Genomic DNA, 8,605 nt, shown 5'->3' with positions numbered 1-8,605 from the left:
GACAGACACACACAGAGAGAAGATGATGTGTTGAGACTCAGAGAAGAGAGCCATCTACAAGCCAAAGAGAGAGGCCTTGAATTCATCCTTTTCCTAAAGTCCGCAGGACAAACTAACACTGCCACCACCATGATTTTGGACTTCCAACCTCTAGCACTGTGAAAAAATAAATTTCTGTTGGTTTGTAGTAGGACGAGCCGCAGACAAAACTCTTCAGACAGCGAGTTAAAGAAGGAAGGGGTTTATTCAGCCAGGGGCATCAGCAAGACTTCTGCCTCAAGAGCCAAGTTCCCCGAGTGAGCAATTCCTGTCCCTTTTAAGGGCTTACAACTCTAAGAGGGTGTGCATGAGAGGGTTGTGATCAATTGAGCAAGGAGAGGGGTACGTGACTGCGGGCTGCATGCACCGGTAATTAGATCAAAACAAAATAGGATGGGGATTTTCACAGTACTTTTCTATACAATCTCTGTAATCTATAGATAACAGGACCGATTAGGTCAGGGGTTGATCTTTAACTACCAGGCCCAGAGGGTGATGCTGGGCTGTCTGCTTGTGGATTTCATTTCTGCCTTTTGCTTTTTACTTTTTCTTTCTTTGGAGGCAGAAATTGGGCATAAGACAATATGAGGGGTGGTCTCCTCCCTTATTCCCCTCTTTGAGACTCTCACTCAATAGTGGGAGTTCTCACTTTCATTTTTGCTACCCATGTCTTCTTGCAAGAGAGATTGATAGTGATTCATATAGTACACTTATGCTGAAGCATTTTGGTGAACTAAGGTAGCAATGAAGCTTTTTATCATTTGAAGAAGTACAGGTAGCAAACAAGGGAGCAGTAAGCAGGTTCCTATTACTATTATAACTCTTATTATAAGAGTTTTAAATCCTCTTAGCGCTGAGAACCATTTTCCAAACATGGCCCCAGGATCAAATCCATGCCACACTTGCACACGCACATGTGCCCGTTTTATCATATCTCTGTCTCCAACTACTTGCCCTTGATTATCTATCTGTAGGCAGCAATTAGTAAGGTTAAATTTCCTACAGACCTCTCCTTCAGCTGCTAGCAAGTAGTCGAGAGCTAATCTATTTTGATAGACTGTATTTCTCATCTGAGTTTCTTGCTGGGTCAGAATAGCCAAAGAAGGCTCTGCTGGTTTTATTAGTGATTATTATTTTATTTTTTTTTTTTGAGACGGAGTCTTGCTCTGTCACCCAGGCTGGAGTGCAGTGGCCGGATCTCAGCTCACTGCAAGCTCCGCCTCCCGGGTTTACGCCATTCTCCTGCCTCAGCCTCCCGAGTAGCTGGGACTACAGGCGCCCGCCATCTCGCCCGGCTATTTTTTTGTATTTTTTAGTAGAGACGGGGTTTCACCGTGTTAGCCGGGATCGTCTCTCGATCTCCTGACCTCGTGATCCGCCCATCTCGGCCTCCGAAAGTGCTGGGATTACAGGCTTGAGCCACCGCGCCCGGCCTATTAGTGATTATTTTTAAGACAGCTTGTAACCGTATGATTCGGTTGATCATGTAAATGGGGGTCCAGTATCCCCATGAGCCATCTTGTGCCCAAGTAGCAGACCCATAATGCATGATACTCTCAGGGGGCCATTTATCATTTTTTCAATTTCTTATACCTATGCTCCTCTTTCTGTGGGAAGCATAGACAGGGAAGCCCAGGAGTTCGCCTGTTTTTATGGGCAGTAGGAAGAAAGATGGTTTAATTGTGCCAATAACACAACTACCTGCCCACTGGTCAGGTAATTTGGCATAAGCTCTATGGCCACATATCCAGTATAATCCAGTGGGGGCTGTCCAGTCCCATTGGGACTCCAGGTGGGTCCACACAGTTTGCAACTTTGGGAATTTACTAAATGGATTTCTCTCTGTGTGATTTGAACTCCACCAAGTGACTGTTTTTGTAATACCGTTACACAGTTTCTGTCCCAGAAAATTAAGTCATCCTGCGGGGTGAGTGAATTCTTTTCCTTCTCTAGCTATGCAATGTTGTCCAATAACTGAGGCTTCTAGGACCTAGAAATTATCAGGATGATTCTTTTGAGCCGAGAATTCATCAGGAACTGGGTCTCCAGGTACTGGTTCTCGGGCTTCCCATGGTCATTGATCTCTTATTACAGTTCCTCCACATACATAACATGAAGTGACATTGAGAGACTGGGCTACATGCTCGGCTAATTGCAAAACCAAATTTCTTGTTTTTCCTGGAATTTCTGGTACTAGCACATTTAGTTCATCATAGAAAGTTTGAAACACTGGCTCAGGAGAGCGTTTGTAAACTTCTCCTCAAACCAAGATATTTACTCAAGGATACAGTCCAGCCCCGTTGATTCCTAAGGTCACACACTCCTCTTTTTTCCCAGCGAGGATCAAGGGGAGTGGTTATTACTAGCTCTAAGGGGTTAAATTGTCCCTTAGGACAGGAAGGGCCATTTTTTCCTTTCTGAAGGTGGACTGGATCCTTTTTATTTTTATTTTTATTTTATTTTTTATCCAAGTGGCCTAAATGACACAAGACCAGTATTTACATTTATTTCCACACAGTCCTAATTTATAACAGATGTACTTATTTTCTGCCATATAAACTCTTTTCTTTTTTTTTTTTTTTTTTTTTTTTGAGACTGAGTCTGGCTCTGTCGCCCAGGCTGGAGTGCAGTGGCCGGATCTCAGCTCACTGCAAGCTCCGCCTCCCGGGTTTACACCATAAAGAGAACCATACCTTATTCCTAACTTATTACTATTAATGACAGCACAGGCATCACAATTTTAAGGTGACTTGTTTGGACACCCCTTCTTCTTCTGTTTTGGCTAACACTATACTTGTGTCATTTATGAGTCCCCACCAGTCCTCAGTCTTTGATCTTATTTTAAAAACTGTGGTCATGGGAGGCTCAGATAGGTCATAACACATATCAGGTTGGTCATTTCCTGGGCTACATACCTTGTATAGAATAACATTATACAAACAAATTCTTTTTAGAGTTCCAGTACACTTATAATAACCATAAAATAATAGAACCGTAGCACCCTTTTGTACTACCTCAGTGACTTGATGTATACACTGGGAACAGTCCTCAATCTGAGGAAGGTCAGTTGAAGTCCTTACTGTAAAAGTCCAAATTTTAAGGAAAATGAGTATCGCAATGAGTTTCCTCGTACTTCGGCCGTACGTGGACCAGTAAGCTTCCGGGAGTGACTGGAGCAGGGCTTGTCGTCTTCTTCAGAGTCACCTTGCAGGGACTGGCAAAGCTACTTCTATCCATGTACGGCTCACAGTCTACTGATGTTTAAGGATGGTCTCGGAGGTTGGACCTGCTAGAATAAACTGACTCCAAAACCTCTACACAGTTATGTTCAACTGGGCTCTCTGATACCGGAAGCAAGGTGGTGGGGTTTAGGGTGTTGCAAATGTCAATGGTTATGTGGGCATTTTCACATAACAAGCTTTGGTACTTGGTTAATCTAGCATTTGTTAACCAATGACGTCCTTTGGTAGTCATTAAAGTTACCACAGCATGGGGGGCCTTTATATTCAGGTTTTGCCTTACAGTTAGTTTATCAGCTTATTGTGCTAACAGGGCCCTTGATGCTAGGGCCTTTAGACCTGGGGGCCAGCCTTTGGAAACCCTGTCTAGTTGTTTTGAGAGATAGACCATTGGCCTTGGCCAGGGCCCCACAGTCTGGGTTAAAACTTCAACTGCCATTTTTTCTCTTTCTGACACATGGAGTGTAAAGAGTTTTGTCAGGTCAGGTAGCCTCAGGGCTGGGGCCAACATGAGTTTTTCTTTTAACTCATGAAAATCTTGTTGCTGTTGGTCGTAATAGATGTAGTTTATCTAATCTACATTTTTATTAACTGTCATCCACCAAAATATTGACTCAAATCCTGCAGCTATTTGATTTCAAGCTTTAAATTGATCTGGTATTCCTCGTGGGACTCCAATTGTGTCTAAATAGACATGAGTCAAAAGACCCATAAGGGGCTTCTCTTGCTTTACGATGTCTTATTTTTTTTTTCTTCTGGTTGATGAAATGCCAGGGTGAAAGGGATAGCCAACTGGACTAAAGTACAAGTGCCACTCCAGTTATTCAGCAGAGTGCCCAGTAAAGGTCCACCACAATACCACCACACATCCACTCTGGGATGAACAAAGGCTAACTGATTAATAAGCTCTTGAAAATTCTTAAGCTCACTGCATCCTTTCAGGTCTCCAAGGAATGCTAACTTTCTTCCCTGTTGTGAGAGACACGAAGTGAACTTAGTATTGGGAGACGGAGGCTGGATGGCCCTCGGGAGCTGACCCACAGGGTGCTGGACTTTGGGATATAACAGAGAGAGCTTGGCACGACTTATTACTCCAGGCTGTAGAATCCTGGAAAAGAGCTACCATGCAACCCACACCTGGTCAACTGGAGGACCATCTTAGTGGAAAGGGGACAATCTGGGCCTCTGACCTGCCGTGCACACAAGCACAACAATTGCTTTTGTTTAACATGCAGTTGGAATATTTGATCCATTTTTACCAGGCATTTGCATCTTGGTATCCTGTCTTAATTGCTGAGGTTTGTTTTAAGTCTTTAACTTCTATGATCCTCTAGTAAAATGAATGTATGGTTTTAGGAAATTACAAAAACTGGTTGGAGTAGTCCATCCTTGCTCTTTAGTGGTCCACAGAACGTTGGACCAACTATGGCATGAAAGCTCTACATCGGGGGCAAGACTCCTGGTTGGCACTGGGGCCTGTATCAAAATCTCCCCGAATTAAATGGTCCTACTTTACTAATGCCCAGTCTGAGGAGAGTCAGGAGGGACAGAGGTACTTTTCTGAAGTAGAAAGCTGTCTTTGACTTGGCAAGTCCCCACAGGGTGTAACAAGGCAAGCATTAAATGCAATAGTTTGAGGCAAAATTGACTTAGTTATGTTAATAACTAGATGGTCAGCAATAAAACAAGGAAAGAAGAAAGAGTAATAGAATAGATGAAAAGAGTTAAATTTTTGTTAGATGAAAAGAGTTAAATTTTTCTTAGCTTTAGTTTGGTAGGGTTTTCCCTGGGACTATGGCCCATGACTCTGGAGGGGGTGGTGCTTTCTTGACTCAGATGTGATGAGTCCATCCTTTTTTTTTTTTTGCTGTACAAACAGCAGTCTTGGTGGTTAGCAGCACACAGTAGGGTCCTTCCCAAGCTGGCTCGAGTTTTTCTTCTTTCCACCCTTTGATGAGAACATGATCCTCAGGCTGGTGCTGGTTTACCGGAAATTCTAGGGGTGGTACTTGTGCTAAAAGACTTTTAGTTTTTGAGACAAAGGAAAGTGGAAGATAAACCAAGTATGTAATTTTTAAGGAACTGACCTTTTGTTTTACATGTGGGGACCTTGGCAGTAGGCTTTATAGTCCTTTAGTGCCTTTTTACTGAGAAATTTCCTTTAGTACCTATTTTTATTAGTTTTTAAACCAAAGAAGGTCAAATACCATTTTACATTTAACAATGCTTCTCGCATGATTTTTATACCAGATAAGCTAAATTTTATCTTTATATTAGTGTGTTATTAGTGTTAAACCTAATTTTAATAAAACCTTGTAGACATGTTTATTTAATTTTTAATGTTTGACCATAAGGTAAGATTTTATAGACTCTTTTTAACCTTTTATAATTTTTGCTAAAGAGCAGGTCGGTGCTTTGAGAATAACCTGTTATGCTTTTACTTTAATGTCCAGTTCACAGAAAAACTGGATGATACGTCTTTAACTTTAGCTAATATGTTTACACACAGAATTTTCTTTACAATTAACATTTTAAAACTTGCTTAAACCTTCAAAACAATAATTTTTTTTCAATAGTTTTACATTCAGGAGGCCTAGTTACTTCTAAATTATACAACTTTTTTGCATAAATTCTTTTTTGTAACATTTTTCTCTTTCATGACTTTCACAGACAATTCTTCAACATGCCTCAACTTTCTGACTTATTACAAATATTTCTTTATTTAAACAACCAGTTAATTTATTTCAGGACAAGAACTTACCATATAATACTTTTTTATATAAATTTCGCCCCCCTCTCTTTTTCCTTTTTTTTTTTCCCCCCTTAGGATACTTCTGAACTGGTGAGGTGTACTCCCAATGAGGTTTCCTCTAAAAGTTATTATTTTTATTTTTGCTTTTTTGTTGTTGTTGTTGACAGAGCAGTTGCCACTACAGATCGAATGCATTTGGGCCATCGCGGGTTACCGGGTTAAGGATTTTTGATAGGAAGGCCTCAGTGCTTTCAGGATACGCCCTTGTTTACACTGACAACAAAGTGGTATTGGAGTGCTATAGGGTTAGGGGGAATACCTTTAATTATCAATTATAGGTTTTAAATTTACCTTGGCTTTTAGAGGAATAGGGTACACTTTTTTTTTTCTTAACTACTTGTATGTCTCTCTCTTTCTCTCTTTCTTTCTCTCTTTGACTTTGTCTCTCTCTCTGTGACTTTCTTTTTCCTCTGTCTCTTCCCCCTCTCTCTACCTCTCTCTGTCTTTCTCTCTCTCTATCTTTCTCTCTCTCTCTTTGTCTGTCTCTTCCTCTCTCTCTCTTTGCCTCTTTTCCTCTCTGTCTTTTTCCTTTTTCTCTCTCTTTCTGCTGGTCTTTCCGTGCCTCTGCCAGCTGCTCATGCTGCTGTTCTCTCAACCACTGTGTGTTGGGGGTGGAGGGTCTAAAACCAGCTGTAAACAAGTGTCTATGTACAGGAACTGGTCTGGGTTCCCTGGCTTACGGGTCACCTTGTGCCATACCTTTGAAACAAGGGACCTGTCCAGGCTTCCTTCTAGTGGCCAACCTACCTCTAATGCTGGCCAGTCTATCTTAAACAAAGTTTTAAGTTTTCCTGGTGTCATAGTACTCCATAGTCTCCCTTAAATTCTTTTTTGAAAATTTTAAACATAGTTCCTAGTAGGGTGGGCTTATTTGTGCCTGACCTATGCTTCTTCGAGACAAAACACCATGCTCACACCACGCACACCACAAAACAAAGAACAGGTAAAAAGGGCGCACACACACTTTCGCAGTTTTCACCAAACCAAAATCAAAACCAAAATCAGAGTATCCAGAAATCCAAGTCAGATCAAAACCAAAACCAAAGTATCAAGCAATCCAAGTCAAGTCAAAAACAAAAAGCAAAGTGCGGGTACAGGCACAAGGTGGTGATTAGGCCAAGCTTCCACTCAAATGGAGTGGGCAAGTTCCCAAGACTGGTCCTGTCAAGCAATTCAAACCAAGTCAAAACCAAAACCAAAACCAAAGTGCCGATAAAGGCACACTATGGGTGATCAAACGGAGTGGGCGAGTTTCAAAGACTATTCTTACCAAGTTTTAGATGTCGAGACTCCAAGTGCCTGTTCCTTCCTGGTGTTCAGTCACTGCATTGATCCTCCACGGGGGCCTCCACGGGGGCCTGCCACACATTGCTTTGGCGAGGCGTCCCACTGGGGCAAATGCCTACCTGGGAGCACTCTCAGGATCCGCGTCGCTCGGGCTGGTCAGAGTCCCCCTCAGCGATGCTCCACAGGACAGGCTTAAGTCGCCTAAAGAGCTGCCTCGACCATCACCTCACTTCCCTGTCAGGGAATCAAGAAATGTAGCAGGACGAGCCACAGACAAAACTCCTCAGACACCGAATTAAAGAAGGAAGGGGTTTATTTGGTCGGCGGCATCGGCAAGACTCCTGTCTCAAGAGCTAAGCTCCCCGAGTGAGCAATTCTTGTCCCTTTTAAGGGCTCACAGCTCTAAAGAGGTGTGTGTGAGAGGGTCATGATTGATTGAGCAAGCAGAGGGTATGTGACTGGGGGCTGCATGCACCGGTAATTAGATCAGAACAAAATAGGATAGGGATTTTCACAGTGCTTTCCTGTACAATGTCTATAATCTATAGATAACATAACTGGTTAGGTCAGGGGTCGATCTTTTAACTACCAGGCTCAGGGTGTGGTGCCAGGCTGTCTGCTTGTGGATTTCATTTCTGCCTTTTAGTTTTTACTTTTTCTTTCTTTGGAAGCAGAAATTAGGCATAAGGCAATATGAGGGGCGGTCTCCTCCCTTAGTTAAGCAGTGAGTTTCTGATACTTTGTTATATTAGTCCTAGCAAACGGATACAGCAGTATTGTGGTTTCCATTTCTAAACTCACAGTGACAATCTTTCCTACAGGTATCCAATGATTCACACAATCTGAATCTCTCATTTCAGAAAAATCATCTATGGGCTGTTAGTTTATACCAAACGATAAGCTATTTTAGGAAATGTTGCATTTTTAAAAGATCATCTGGAAAGCATTATTTTAAAAAATTGTCGGTATCAGTGAATTGTTGTGATAATTTTTTTGGAAGAGGGATTCCTGATATTCCTCAATCAATTCAAGTCACAATTTATGTTTAATACTGAGGTTTAGTTCAGGACCTCAGTTGTTGAAGGAATATTTCAGATATTTCAGGACAAAGAGTGCAGGGGCAAAGCAATCTCTTTTTGATACATAACTGGTGCCAGTATATTTACATAAAACATGTCCAGCTGGAACAGACTTGGGAACAAATTAATTCCAAACAAACAAACAAAAA

Source organism: Macaca thibetana, chromosome 14, assembly GCF_024542745.1.
Source record: "Macaca thibetana thibetana isolate TM-01 chromosome 14, ASM2454274v1, whole genome shotgun sequence".
NCBI lineage: Eukaryota > Metazoa > Chordata > Mammalia > Primates > Cercopithecidae > Macaca > Macaca thibetana.
This window is presented reverse-complemented; position numbering follows the sequence as displayed.